Raw genomic sequence first — 16262 nt, 5'->3', positions numbered from 1 at the left:
ATTGCATGAGGATTCATAAGGAGGACTGCTGTGTCACTCCAGAATATCCACTGTTCAAACCTGGATTGACTGTGTGGACCTTTTGTATGTGTAGAAAACACATTTCATTCAAACTGTCAAAGAAGTTGCAGTGTTGTGCATTGTGCTTACTCTAAATGATGAGATGTACTTATCATTTCTGTATGTTTGCTAACAGTAACTGTCCGAGTAATTCAGTTTCTCACTTTTCTTTATTGTACAGAAGTTAAAGTTTAAAGATGTACCCAATTTCTCCCCAAAGTTTCTTTTACATATCAAACATGTTTTATTGCTGTTGCTTATATTTGAAATCTTTGAAAGCAGGAGTTGTGGCACCTCTTCAAGCATCCTGGCATAAACTGTTGCTTTATAAGAACGAACATGCATGTGACCCTGTGACAGGCGAAATAAATTGGGACTTGTACTAAAAAACTAACACAAACAATAAAGGTATTTTTATTAATAAAGAAGTCCGAGTATTCCTCTCCATCTGCTGAGTATGAATGCAGTTCATGCTGAAGTCCGAAACAAAATACAAGTCATGAGTGAGTTGGACTTGAGTCTGAGTCCTTGACTGGAGTACTTTAACACTGATTAGCAGACTTAAATCAGCAAAACCTGAACATTTCAAGACTTCAAGGACACCTATCATGGAACCCCAGTGTTTTTGACTGGTAAACACAAACAACATTTTTTCACAGCCCCACATCGACAACCTTCATCAATCCTTAATTTTTGTGATTTTTTTTTTCTGTCGCTCAACCTTAGTTCTTTCTTTGCTGTGACAAGTTTCCCTCCTCAGCATGAATGATGATATCTTACAATACTCAATGAAAAAAAGAACCGATGTTAGAATAACTGCTCAGGATTTTTTTATTGAATGAAATAGTGTCTGGGTTTGTAATGAATGAATAAAACATTTGGCTGTAACATCATAATAAATCATGCTTGTATTATTTTTAAGTACTTAGAAACGTACTGACATTTAGAATAATGCACTTCATGCACGGTTGTCTTCCACATTCAGTTAGATTAAATGCTTACACAAATCATAGCGTAATAGTCAGTGGTACCACTTGGCTGAAACAATGCCCTGAAGTCAGAACCACATGGCCACAGTGAAAAATAGCATTCTACCTTTTTGTGGGGGGATGTCCCTGAGGATTGAACAGGAACATTTTCCTCAGAAATTCAAAGTAACAGAAATATAATTTTATGCTGCCAAGCATGATCAGTGGAATTCTTGCATAGAGCAGATTCATCACGCTGGCTAATGAGCAATCATTTTCCCGTGGGTATGAAATCTTCAAGATGAAACTTTTCCTTTGGTAGCTGCAAGTTAAATGGAAAGAGGGGAGGAAGCAGCATTGCACACATTCCCAGTTGCTGATAACAGGGACTTCTGGGTGACATCAATTATACAGGCATTGCAGACATTTCATTGAGATTACCTGACAATGAACTCCAGTCTTAGTCTGGCCTTTGACAGCACAAAGAGGCAGAAGACAAAGAGGGAGAGAGTCTGAGGAGACAATGAGGAAAAAAAGTGAGAGAAGTGTTTGCAGACCTTTCAAGGGTGCTGAAAAAGAATGCTGAAATAAACATGAAGGCTGAGCAGAACAACAAGATGGACTGCATCAGTATGTAACAGTATGCAAACAGCAGCTGAAGATAGCAGGGCCTACCTATCAAGCAAAAAAAATGGTAAATCTGCTCATGAAGTATTCATATTTTAGCAAAGGGACCGACATCTAGCTGGAGGTTCATTGCTTTATGTACTCTTCAGTGTTCAGCGATGTTATTTGACAGGTTGGAGGGGGTTGGGGATTCATTTTCAGCAGGGTCAGCGACATCATAGCAACACTTTGTTGTGGTTATAGACAACTAAACGGATATACAATATTGAAATATGGCTGGGCTGTCCTCCCGTATGTGAATTTGAAGTTGAAGATGTAACAATATTCCCACTGGTTTGTAGGCTCCACTCCTGTTCCTGCTGAACTGAGCCAGTTTTAGGTAAAACACTGATACCAGTTCAGTAGGCACGGGAGGGCACAGCCCAGATTTTGCTCTGTAAAACACTACATTGTGCAAGCGTAATGGTTATTCAAAAGCTGTTTATTAAATGCAACAAAAAGGCTCACAAGATTCACACCATGTACTGTGACAACAGAAAGTGACCTGTGTTTTGAGTCTGTCTCTTCAAAGCACTAATGCTGTTTACAGTAATAACAATGGCTGACAGGTTAGATAACATGTTAAAATGAAAACACAGCTAGCTTTAAAGATGGTTTATTTATTCTTAAAGTAATCCTCCACAGTTGGATGTTTATATGCTACTCTATGGTCTTAGGAAATAAAACACAAAAACTACAACGCAAAAACTAACTGTTGTAGTTTGTGTTAGAGCACACAAAACATGCTGTTCTATTAATTCTCTTGCCTTTGTGTTTTTGGTTTTAGAAAGTTTTGAGCAGACAGACATTTTAAATACTTTTGTTTTTACCATATCCATGTGCATGCACACCTGCTTAGCTTGTGGATAAATACAAACCTTGACTGTCATGCTGTGCCTTAAAGTGTTTTTTGAACAGTTTCTACTGCACTTAAGTCCCGGCCACCCTGTGGCACCAAAATGTTGGCACACTAGTCCTGAGTGTACTCAGTTGGACATGAACTTGGCATGCCCGGACACGTCTGACATTTAGCACTACATTCCTTAAATTGCAGTACAACCTGCAGCATTTTTCTATCGACATTAAACTTAGGTCAGTCTGTCTCGCTGAAGCACTTTCAAATATATTAAGTATGCATGACGATTCTTGCCAACTGCATAACACAGTTGTTGCTTCAGGCAAACAAGATAAAAGTACCGTACAGCTTGTCTCACGTCTGGAACGTGTTGCACAAACAAAACCTGCATTCTGTCTGCATTAACACATTTAACCCTAAATAGCTTCTACATGGGACCGCTGCCTTTAGTCTTTCTGTGTTTCCAACTTCCTCCTCCCCTTCCTCCTTCTCCACCTAATCTCTCGTCACTCCTCTCCTCCTCCTCCTCCCCTCCTTCTTTCTTCATATCCGAGATCATCAAGTTCTTTCCATTCACCGGAACAAATCCCCTCCGTCGAATCAACTATTTCACCTCAGGCACTGAACTTAGCCACTGTGAACAACACATAGCAGGGATCAATGCTCACCAATTAGCTAAGCTCTGTGCCTTTAGCAAGTGGGTGGCTGGCTTTTGGGGGAACAGAGACACACGCAGACCTTTACGTGACTGCTCAGTGGTAAAGTGTGACTGCTTTTCGGAGCCTTAAGAGCTTACAAGGTTGAGGTTTGCTTCGCCTGTAACAGGGCTCATACGTATTGTGATTGAGAAGGTGCTGCCAATGGAGGATCTCGGCTATCATTTTTAACATTAAAGTAGCGTCTTTGTTTATGAATCTGAATTCCAAGAGCGGATCTCCCTCCAGAACTTTGCTACAGCATAAAAGCTGTATGACTCTAATGTGCATTTACGTTGACTTCTTGGCTTATTATGAAAGGACAGTTTTAAATTTCAAACAGCTGCACATGAAACTGCAGATTTAAATGCATTTTGACAGCATCTAAAGGAGACACATGTTCTTCACAGTTATTCGCTTGAAAAAACGATTCCACATGTAAACATTGTGAGGTTCATTGAGAGGTGATCTAAATATCCATCGGGAGTTTACATTATTTATTCCATAGCAGCATTAGGTGTCAAATAACTGATGTGGCCAAGATGTCGTTACAAAAATTTCCCATGTGAAAACATAAGTTGTCACCTGCTGAGCTGTGAAAGAGTGGAAATCCCTGGCAATGTGATTTTTGTTTCTCTTTGTGCATCAAATCACGGTGCCAGGAACCCTCCCCACCACAGCGGGGATCAAATCTGCACCTCTCCACCCTTCTTCTGCCCTCTGTATCTCCTCCAACATCCTCCTGGGCTCCAGATGCCTCCATCCGCAGCAGCTGTGGAGCACCTGTGACCTAAAAGAAAAGTGGAAAAGAGAGACATTAATCCTCAGAGAGTCCAAACAAAAACCTCTATCTCTGAAACCTGGAGTGGTCTGATGATAATCTATGATGCACTTCAAACCATTCCTGTAACCCTTTGGATGAAAGATGATACAACTTATCTCTGTAACAAAAATATTAAATTAGTGTGACGTGAGGAATGACTCTGCAGACTTCTCTTCTGCACGGATCAGCAGGATACAGCAGATGTGGAGTTAAGTTAGAACATGCAGTGCCAGCTAGTCAGACAGTTTGTGGAAAGCAACTCAGGTGCAAAAGAAAACATGGCTTGTTTAAAAAAGCAAGAGAATTGCAAACTGCCTGGCGCTCCTGTGTATCAATACTCTCTTTTGTCTCTTGAATCTCCAAGGGGAAAATGCAACATAAGGAGATCTGGAACTTGATTTACAAATTAGAAATCCATCTATGACACATAGGCATGGTTCTGTTTTGTCTCTGTGTCACATCAGACGGGGGGATTTCAGGCCAGAGATGGTTATATGTTGCTGGGCGGATCCACAAGTAGAGACATAGTAAAAACAAACCCCTTTAAGCTCTTTCTGATGCCTTCCAGAAGTACTGGAACATAACCGGGTGTTATTATCTTTTGTTGTTGTTGTTGTTGTTGTTGTTGTTGTTGTTGTTGTTATTGTTTATGCTGCTTTGCAGGGAAAATTCCAGGCCCATCCTGGTGGGGAAGGAATAATGACAGGATTGTTGAGTAGTGAGGAGGAGGTGAGTGCCGAGCCTCAACAAGGCCCCTTTGAACACTTTTCTATCACAACAGAGAAAATCCAGAAGTTTGACTTTTTAGTTCCCTGTTTGTAATTTCTTTTTAATAACTTTGGTAGCATTAAATCTTTTTTCTTTAACTACTTGTCATGTTTTCTTTTGTTTTTCTAACACAAATGCATCAGGGAACTTTCAGAGCCATGTTTCTGAAACAAATTATTCCAACACACACACACACACACGACATAATCCATCAGAAAGCATTGTCTTCAATGTTTTTTGACATCAATCACAAAGAAAATCCACAACCCTCTCTTTTAAGGATAAAGCTGTTTGCCTCTCTTGCAGGTACACAAATACATTACAGGTTCCACTGACACTACCTCAATGACATAAATACATCTTTGTATGAAGGCACTGGTTGTTTTTCTACAGCACCTGTTCATGTGCAGTGCCACAGTACATGTTGTACAACTGAACAGAGGCATGAGGAATCCTTCCAGACAGAGAAATATGTCTCTGCTGTCAACCAGCATTAACAGCCCAACCCTCCCTGAACAGGAACCATGAATAAATATGTTTGTCTATGTTTCGAGATGTGGAACGTAAATTTGTGCTTCACTGAATAGTTATAGGAAAAGAAGAATGCGGGATTGCCTGTGTGTGTGTGTGTTTAATTCTTTCATGCATGAGTTGAAGAGTGCAGTGTGTGAAAGAAAAGAACAGAAAGAGAGTAAGTGTGAGTTAATCAAAGGGAGTGGTCATGCCCTCTGACATATTGGGTGAGTCAGTGTTTGTTTGCTGGGTGTGAAAGCTCCATGTGGGAAATTACTGAATTGGTGACACTAGTGTTAGAGGTCGAATTAAAGCTGTGGTGAAGTGACATGTTTTTGGCAAGCAGGGTAAAATTACAGGGTGCTATATAGGGGTTGAATGTGTTAATGTTTAAAAAAGGTCCAATAAAACTCATTAACTCTCTTAATTAGGACTGCCACTGATAATCATAATCAAGTAGTCTAGAAATTGTTGATTGATTTATAGTTTGAAAAGTAGATGGAGAAAAAAAAGTTTGTTTCATGGAGCTTTACATAATATAAAACAGCCAGGATCTCATAGATATTCATTGTTTCAATACAAAATGAAAGGATGTGCCATTTCTAGGTAAGGTACAATATCATTTATAACCATACCATACCAAAACCACGATGTGATACAATATAATAAGGTGGGATAGGATCCAAATACATCACAATATGACATGATGAACATTCAAAACAATATATATTATGATAAAATATGCTATAATACAATACTGTACTGGACTATACAGCACTATACCATATCAGACCATAACAAGCGATACAATGCAATACCATGAGATGTGATGTGATATCAAACCATACAACACCATACTATTACATATGATACCATACGATACCATAGGATATGATACGACAGGATATAACATGATATGACACCATATCATACAATACTTCACCATATGATAAGACATAATAGGATATGATATGATATGATATGATACAACATAATAAGTTGTTCTACAATATGATATGATTCAATGCGATGGATACAATGACAAAAGGGTACCTTATGATGCATTATGAGACAATTTTAAAAGTAAACTTAAGACTTACCTTTTTAATCTTGCTTTTATATGAAGTAATTTATTTTTAGCCCTGTACTGCATTATAATTTTTATTAGTATTTTAACCATTATTATTTTAATCATGGCTTCAACATATATTTATCTTATTGTATTATTTATTGATCTATTTATTTCTTGTATTCATCTGACCTTGTTAATGCTACCATATTTTAAATTTTTCTTTCCACTATTACTTATTTTATCAATTTAACTGTATTTATTTTATTTTATTTTTAAGTATTTCATTTATAATCATGCCTTTTATAATTTTACCATTGCTGTTGTTTTCTGTCTCTCTGTTATTTTGTGAAGCACTTTGGGCTGCATGTTTTTATGTATGAAGGTGCTATATGAATAAAGTTAAGTTGGAGTTGGAGTTGAATACTATACACTTAATTGTCAATGTAGAGAAATTTGTCTCAGCCCTGAATACACTACATATTATATATTAAGTCATGGTTCTAATTAAAAAAATAAACAGTCTTAAATCAACAATAACCAGAAGTCAATCATAACCAAAATGTAAACATAAAGCACATTACCCATATTTAAAGTCACACATAATACACAACAATAAGAAATCATTTCTTTAGGACAGCACTGACTAATTACACAACACTTACAGCCTCAGGGAACCTTCAAAAGTCTAGCTAAGGGTAAAGTAGAAATGAGCTTGTAAGGCAGTTGACAGAGTTTGACTAAAAAAAAGCAGCAAATCTTTGTACTGAGACTAAACATTCTGCTTGAGTAGCACTTGAATGTTCAGTCTGTCATTTCCGTGAGTCCATAAAAAAGCAGGTCCTATTTGTGAAAGCATCATGATAACTTTCCAGCTTGCATCAGTTTTATTGAAGACAATTTACAGCCTGATGGAAGTTATTATTGTACATGAGGCTGAAGGTGTGAACAAGTCACCACATTTAGAAAGTGCAAGGTTTGCAGTAACAGGCGAACAAAATGACCTCATTCACACAGCCTGGAGGAACTGCTTGTTAGATAAAAGGACAAAGGAGAGTGGAAATAATACTGAGCTCAAGTGGCGTTTGGTAACCTGAAAACGCAGAGAAGCAGCTTGTACAACGTAACGAAATCAGCCACAGCATTCATGTTCACATGAAAATCCACATTTATATACCCTTTTTTTTGGACAACCCTTTCTCTCACTCCATTTTCACTCTAAGGTGACAAAGCCACACCATTTGCGGAGAGCAGGTTCTTACGTTATTCCACCATTGGCACTTGGCACTGTTTACTTCATGAGATGTTGCGATATATGTGGTGATGACCGTACAGCTGAACCCTGCCATGCAAATGCTGACATCACCCTGCATCTCACACACAGGTGCCACTGTGTCACACTGCTCTAACAAAACACAGCAAAGAAGAAAGAGGAGATGCAGAGAAACATACTGTAAGTGTGAATGTATGAGGGGGAGAACAGTGTGTCAACCCCATGTCAAACAACTATGTCTGTCACTTTTTGTGAATACAAATAACCACAAAACTATCAAAAACCTACAGAATAACAAATGACATTTGTGTACCAACAGCTATAGTTTCTTTAAAAGGTTACTACAACAAAGAACACCCCGCACAAATAAACAGGGCTTACAAATCTCTTTCTGTAACTTTATGAAATATTAAATACAACACACACTTGCATCCTATGCAGGAATTGTCTTCCAGCGCCAAGTTGAGCAAGAAGCTGAATGTAAAGTAAGAACTTGAGGTAAAATTAATCTTTTTCAGAAATGTAGATGTAAAAGAGAAAATTCTTAGAGACTGTTAGAAAACAAACTGAGAAAATACATTTGTGCTATTGCATCTGTTTAGCTACTCTACAGACAAAAAAAATAAATACTTTAAATACATTTATGCTGCCTTATAAAAGCAAACATCAAAGCAGTGCAAGAGAGATTTTGGTTACACTTTCACTCTCTCCTCTGACTGAAAATCGAAAAGGAGAACATTGAAGAAAGCTTCCATGACTATCTCCACTGAAACAATTCGGTCGTCTCAGCTCTTTTTTTGCCACAGATTTGGGTTCCACAATTACAAAAAAAAAACCTTTAAACACGTTTTAGAAGAAATCTGAGACTTATCATTACAGCTCGTTTTTTTAGCGCACTAGTGGATCCAGAAGAAACCGTGCTGATATATTTAATGCCCAAGTTAAATGAATCAGACACAGAGAATTTTGATCAAAGACATAAAACAAGAGACCCCTGTCTTAAGCAGTCACACCTCTGAGAGCATTAAAAAGTCATTACCAGTGCTAGTTGGCCAGAGCTTCATTATTGAGCTCATTAGATCACTCATTCCTGATAAACCAGCCCTCACATGTGACTGATGTAAGAAGCAGGAGCTTTTGCTCATGTCCCATTAACAATAATCAACTTTACATAACGCTAATGCAATTTGGTGGGGATGTTATTTCATGCAGAATCAATCATTAGCAACATTTTCTTAGAAATGAAGCAGAATAAGAAACATGAGACTAAGCAGATTTGGAAATGTTATATCAAAAAGTATGTGATGCTTTATCACTTTAATGTTATCTCTCTAAAGGCACTGACTCGCCTCTTGTAGGAACAATGAGGAAATGAAAAAGTGGTCTGACAAGAACATGATCCTTTATAATGCATGAGGGGAAATGGCACAACTGCATTAATGTCCAGCATGGGATATCTCTGAATCGGATATAAGAAGCTATCTCAGCTAATAGCCTTGGATACAGAGATTACACTCTGACGGGAAGGGAGAGACTCCCTGAAAGAACAGGAGAATAAAGGAGATGTATAACACAGTGAAAAGGACAGAGACAGTGAAGCACCAATGATGAGGAAATATGACCGAGGAAAGAATTGAACACAGTGTCTGAGATTGTGCGAGAGTGACGTAATGGTGGAGGGAATCTCAGACACAACAACGGTGGCCTGCTGGGTTCACCTAAGGACACTAGAGAGTAAAAGTGCTGCTATTAGCAGATGCTTATGCTAATGAAGTGTCATTCCAGACTCAACTAGACCAACTGCTTTTTTATTTGTGGCACACCCTGAACACAATGTTCTAACAGTTTCACACACCACCTTTATGATTAAGGCTTCTTTGGAGTCCTTCTTTCTTGCTTTTATTTGATCTGCAATTTTCCTTAATTTGGCCCTTTAAGTCTATAATTTGAAGATCTGAAGCTTCAGCAGTATCCTTGTGATAGTCTCCTTATTCTTTCCTGAAGTAAAAGTAAAGAGGGAGTAAGGAAGGTTTGGGGAGGTACCCTTGACTGACAATTGAGATGCTTCCATCAGCATTGCGTGTGAGAGGGCGAAGAGGAGTTGGCGTGTTCGGATTGTGACCTCTGTAACCGGCAAGCTCCCTCCCACTCCAAGCATGCAAACTCTCCACAAACCAAGGCCTGTTTTTCCACCACACATGGCTTCAATTGGAGGCTACTGCTGCTGCTGCTGTGTCTGCAGACAAAAGGCATAGCTAGACAAACCTGATTATGAAATCAGTGACTGGCAAACAGATCGAGCTGGCATTGTCACTTAGTCGCGGGTATATTCTTGGTGTTCCCTGAAAAGATGGCTGTATGCTTTTCTCTCTATTCTGACAAAAGTCTTGTGCATGTGTGTGTGTTTATTTGCATGTGTGTGTGAACAGGCCTGTATTTAAGGTCCTGCTCCAGCGCCAACAAGGCAAGCTGTTTACTACTTGGTTGGTCATAAAAAGTAAATATGCATCAGTCGGGGCCTATCAAAGGCTCCTTCATTTGGTTCCCCGGCTAAGATGGCTTTGGATGTGTGCTGTAATTGCTTCAGCTCAGACAGAAATTCTCTGTGGTGGACGCATGGTCGGGGCTGAAAGAGCTGAGGGAAACCATGCTGTCCTGTACACTTCAACACTTTCCAGCTGATCTAAGGGGAACCATCTGACACACAAAGAGCGGGGAAACACAGCACACTGACACACACGCATAACAAAATGCTCTTGAGTGACACAGGTGCACCTTTAGCTTGAGAACACCCACTGCACGTTCATCCATTCACACAAGCTCACAATCACATAATCTCCATTGATGACCGCAAAATTAGGAGCCTAACCAAAGTTATAAACATCTGTTCATTGTTTTCCTGAGACAACGCCCATGTCAACATCTGCTGATAGTGAGCTAGAGTGTTCTTCCTATACAGAAGATGAATTCAAGAAAACTGTTTAGACCGACATCTCACCATGGGGTTGTAGCTATTTTGTTTGCATTTATGTCTTTCTTAAACCCATATCTGACAATTATGGAATTTACATCGGAGTCTTGGAACCAAACACATACGTACAAGTAAATTACTCATTCATAATATTTCTTGCTTGACTATTAGCTTTGTATTGGTACCCCCATGCAACAGGTCTTTATCGTGATAAATGTCCAATTTTCTTTCAATGGCATTCATTTTACTCAGACTTAGCTTTTTTTTTGATTGATACCTTCTGTTAGGTTTTCTTTTTTTAAAAACATTTTTTTCCTGCTCATGGGAAAGCATAAAAACTGCAACAAAATTAACCAAAAAGATCCATTCAGCTACCTGGTTTGACGTCATTTTGGTCCGTCCAACTTAAAAAGTGACCGTGTCACATTAAAGAAGCAGTCAGTAGCCTACTTGTATTAAGACCAAAATGCTTCTCTCGACTGGCATTTTGAGTCTTTTAAGTTCCATTATTAAAGTTATGATATCATCTAATACCAGTTGCTGCGTTTGATATATAATTTTAAATCCACAATCCTAAAATGTATTTAAAAGCATTAGACTTACCCTGGTTTAACTTTTCTCTATTACATGGGAGCAACTCGCTGATTTAGCAGCCCCTGATAAAGCCTTGGAGTACGCTCAAATATTTGAACTATTTGTCCAGAAATGTTCCGTGCACTTGGCTTTAGGGTTACTTTATCACATCAGACTGCTTCTCCAAACTGTGGTGTGATCATGACATTCAACAAACCCCCCCACAGTCATGATTCTGCTGAAAACAGTCATACAGGTGTGTGTGTGTGTGTGTGTGTGCGTGTGTGCGTGCGTGCGTGCGTGCGTGCGTGCGTGCGTGCGTGCGTGCGTGCGTGCGTGCAACATATGATCTGTTTTCTTATCAAAAAGTTCAAAATCATGCCTACAGGATAATCTATATTTTATAAGGGTTAATTGATTTGGCATCACAATGTTACAATGTCATTTAGCAGACGCTTTTATCCAAAGCGACGTACATACGAGAACAAGAACACAAGCAAAGATCTAGACAAGAGGAAACAAGATCAGTACCAGTAACAAAGTGCTTTAAGTCAATGTGGGTGCAAGTACTGCCAAGCAGTGTAAAGGCAATGCACAAAAGTAAGTAAGGATTTAAAAAAAAAAAAAAAAAAATTTCACAAAATCTAATACGTTTTGCTCTAGCCTTAAGTCAATAAAGATTTGATTTCAGTCGACCCTCATAAACCATTCATGTGAACTATCTTTGGTAAGCCAGTGTTGGATGTAAAACCAGCAGCTTGTTTGTTGTACAAACAGATGTGTTGTCTTCCCCGGGTCCCATCACCAAGAGATCAAAGCTAGACTATGACAACTGCATAAAATCCATAACATCAGACAACACCGAGCTGAGATCATATCTCCTGTCTTGTGTTCTGTTTGTGACAAGTCAGCTGCCAAAGGAAAAAAGCATGACAAAATCCAAGAAGTGGAGCAAAACAGAGCAAAACTAATACATTTTGGAAATGAAATGCTACACCCACAGAAGAAACAGAGTCAAAGGGGAAAAAACGTCTGTAAAAAAAGGAATGTGAGAGAGGGAGAGGAGTGTTTGCCACTCACCATGCCCACAGGTCCTACTCGGTACGTCTGAGTCACCTCAGAGTTCAGATGAGGATATGCACAAAGTGGAGGAGTTGACCCTGTTGGGAGGAACCCCACTGACCGATTTACTGGCTGACTAACTAACCATCTGACTGACTAATGACTGACTAAACAACTGCAGCCTGACTCTGCCAACTGTGCCGTTTCAGATCCAAGAATCAGTCCGATGTGCAATCCTCAAAGCCTGGGTCTTTTGCTGAAGCTGTCCTGTCCCGTGATGTCCCGCTCTCTCCAGGGCCGTGTCCCAGAGCTCCATGGCCCAGAGGCATCTGTCCCCCCTTGTTCCCACAGCCTACAGGGAGGGGAGGAGAGGAGTGGAGGCTGCTCTGTTCCCATAGAGGTCAGATGTGGAGTTAACACACCCAGCAAGCAGGCTGGTTACTGCTACTGAAGTTCTCTCTCTCTCTCTCTCTCTCTCTCTCTCTCTCTCTCTCTCTCTCTCTCTCTCTCTCTCTCTCTCTCTCTCTCTCTCTCTCTCTCTCTCCTCCCCGCAAACCTGATAAATCACTCTGGAGACACAACAGAGCACCAGCCCACACTCAGCCACTCACACACAGCCAGGAGTAACAGTAGAGACAGAGAGAGACTTTCAACCAGTTGTCCCAAGAGATCCACTGTCCATATGAGAGTCTGGAGGCAGAGCTGCCAGTTCTCCCTCCCTCCTCTCTTTCCCTCCCTCTCTCCATTCTTCCCTCCCTCCCTGCCTCTCCTCTTTCATTCCCCTCTCTAGTTTTTTTTACAGCCTCCGCTGAGACACTCTTTATTGTGGCAATTGCATTAGCCTTTAGCGAGCGAGGAATGGCTCTTAGTGCCTAATGCAATGTTGCGTCTCTCCGTCTGTCTCTCTTTCTGATTATCTCTCTTTCCTCATTTTTCTCTCTTTCTTTTTCTCTCTCCCAAGTGTCTATCAGTTTGACAGGCACACGTACACATACACACCTCCTCTCCTTTCTTCTTTGCAGCTTTTCTTCTTCCTCTGTGAGTTATCCCTTAAAGGGACACTGTCTCTCCTTTTGCTTTTCCATGGAGGTGCTGGGGTTCTTTGAAGGAGTCCAGGTGCAGGATCGTGTTTCTGGAGGCTAAGAGGCATTGATTGTGTTTCTCTGTTTGCCTTGTGATTGCCTTGAATGTTTACCTGCTATTACAGGACTAATGGTCTGCTGTACCACTGCAAGAAGATATGTATGCAAAATCAATAAAACAACAATGGTCAGAAGCATATCATAAGAATATAAGGCTGGACATTTTAGTGTTTAACATGACATGTTAAGTCTGTCCTCTGATAAGTTAATTTAACCTGCCATGTTTTGACACCTGTCAAGCTGTCTTCTTTGTTCTCACAGTCGAGTATCTGTGAAGATTTAAAATAAGAAGTTCTTGATTATTTTAAACGAAGGTTCCCCAATACAACACATAAGGATACAAAAGCTTTTAATTTCTGCGTGGCCAATGTTGAGTTGGCTCAGGCAAAATGACGATTCATGTTGATACAATGAACTAGCTGTAGCATGCCAGTTAAGCTAACGTTAGCTTCTTGAGTTGCTTGACATTGGTCCAATTCAATTAGCTAAAGTAAGTTGAGCTAACTAGCTTCTTGAGTTGGTTGAAAATTGAGTTCTGGCGGACTTTTCACTGTGCGTGAAACAGGCGCTAAATGTGCACTTTACATTTTTCATACATGACATTGTACTAAAACCATAGACTGTATAAAATGTGGACTTAGTATCCATGACGTCACCCATCTGTTTCTGAAGCACTGTTTTGAGGCCAGTCATCGTCGGCAGCCATATCGCTGCTGTCGAGCGATTGTGGCGTTAAGAGGCGGGCTTTGAGCCTCCTAGCCAACAGCTACAGTGTTCCCGCCTGTCAATCAAGTCAGCTGTGCCTCTCATTGGAAGACTCGTAATCTCAATATCTTACAAGCTGTCGCGTTAGAAAAAAATTCACCCCTGTACAGTGTGAGCCGATCGAGAAATGAGCTATCCAGACTACACTCGTCTTTTGTACCAGGCTGTAAACATGTTTATTTCTGCTGTAAAGATCCTCCATGAACTGCAGTTTTGAGCACTTCCGCATTGGACTTATATTTTTAGAGCGGAGGTTGCTGCTTGGCTATAGCATGCCAGTTAAGCTAACGTTAGCTTCTTGAGTTGCTTGACATTAGTTCAATTCAAGTAGCTATAGCTAGTAAGTTGAGCTAACTAGCTTCTTGGGTTTGGTTGAAAATTGAGTTCTCGCTGACTTTTCACTATAAGTGTGTAAAACAGGCGCTAAAAGTGCACGCTACCTTTTTCATAGCGGTAAGAAAACACCAAAACATTATCATAGTGAAAGTTAGAAAAACAAACAAACATGGCTATTGTTAGTATTCACAACTGTCATGCTAGTATTATCCAGTTGTACCGGTGACACAATATCAGGAGAAAAGCTTTAGTACATATTAAACAGCTACTTACTAAATGTCATTCATTTTTTTTTGCTTGTCAGAGCCCCTGTGGTGAGAGCTTTTTGGACTCTGATCCAGACAACAGTCCTGGGGAGTGAACGCTGGGGAAATGTACGCGCAGGAGGCAGGCAAAACGGCAGGACAGGATTTGATTGGTTTCATATTTTGGATCCTGATAGCAGGGATTGGTTGGTGTTTTCCCAGGTTTACTCCAGCTGTAGATAGCATTTTTTTCGATCTTTTTTAGGAACACATTATGTATTGATTGCCATCGGGACAGAAATATCATTGTAACCAGTATAACAAAAAGTGTATCTAAATCCGACTACCAACCCCAGCTTTAATGAGTAATTTACAGGTTAAATGTATTCAATAAAACAGACACATGTGAAAAAGAGAAGTTGAAGAGGTTTCACAGTCATATCCACTTTAGTCTCTAAAGCCCAGTCATCAATATGTTCAACCCAGTAAGTCAATCTGTCAAAAATACCAATAGAAGGGTGACAGGGTTTCATCAGCAGGCACGATGCAGCAGTTTTGGACTTGGCCTTTAAGTCTGACACTGGAGAGTGACAGGAGGCCCAGAGGAGAGGGTGTCTTGTAAGTAGAAAGTCACGAAGTATATCCCCACAACAGAGCTTCCAAAAACAGTTTTTCACTCATGCTGAAGTCTCATAAAAACTATGCTGAACCCTCAAAGTTAATGTAAAAAAAAAGTGTACAGCCACTCTGTAAAAACAGTGAAGTATAAAGTCATTAATGCACACTAGGATACAAAACCACAGGTATTTTTCATGTATTTATTTTGTGGCAGGGACATCCTAACGATGTCCCTCTGAGGTAGAGTCTTGGCCGTTGGTGGTGCTCCACACTGTAAATCTAAAATGATTAGAGGGCAGCAGCTCAGATAAGACTGTATTTCAAAGAGTATTACATGTCCAGACATAACATTCATTAATTAGACTCTTGTGTTCTCTTTTACTTAGATAATATCTTACAAAAGCAGTTTGGGAGGTGAAAACTGCAGCCCCTGCAATGTTCTTGGGGCTGATTGTCCGTCTCATAACTTCTTTATCAGTGCGATCTATCATTGCACTGCACAAAATTAAGCTTCAGCTTCTTTTTCAAGGATGGGTTTCCTAGGTTTGAAAGCTCACAGCAAAAGAAAGCTACTGATGCATTGAATCTCTCTAAAGTAATGACCTGGGTGCTACTGTGCTATCCGGGCATCTTTAACCCTCCTGTTATGTTGGTTTCTTAGGGACAGCAATAATGTTCGTGGGTCAACTTGATCCAGGCATGTTTAATTATCCAGAAGTGTAAGAACTCAAAAAAATCCCCATAAACATTTTTTAATCTCATTATTAACTCCATTACTAACAATTTAAATCAATATTTAGTGCAATGGTGTTCTTTTATCCTCACAGGTCATGGTTCAATGAGGATAGCTCACTCGTTT

At 39.8% G+C, this 16262-nt stretch overlaps 1 long non-coding RNA gene across 4 annotated transcripts in view; it reads right to left on the bottom strand.

Moving 5' to 3' along the window:
• Positions 1 to 211: 211 nt before the first annotated feature.
• Positions 212 to 16262, bottom strand: part of LOC117831726 — a 46302-nt gene continuing 30251 nt past the window's right edge. For 2 of the 4 annotated variants that reach the window (XR_004635059.1, XR_004635063.1), the window contains 2 exons: positions 3831 to 4035; positions 212 to 1540 (listed from right to left, as the gene is read on the bottom strand). This is a non-coding gene — a long non-coding RNA (uncharacterized LOC117831726). Of the gene's footprint in view, positions 1541 to 3830; positions 4036 to 12315; positions 12986 to 13296; positions 13575 to 16262 lie in introns of those variants that run through there. The other 2 variants (XR_004635064.1, XR_004635060.1) reach the window with 2 other exon arrangements.

The sequence above is a fragment of the Notolabrus celidotus genome, chromosome 2, assembly GCF_009762535.1.
Source record: "Notolabrus celidotus isolate fNotCel1 chromosome 2, fNotCel1.pri, whole genome shotgun sequence".
Classification (NCBI taxonomy): Eukaryota; Metazoa; Chordata; class Actinopteri; order Labriformes; family Labridae; genus Notolabrus; species Notolabrus celidotus.
The sequence above is the reverse complement of the archived record's forward strand: the minus strand, read 5'-3'. Positions and strand labels throughout refer to the sequence as shown.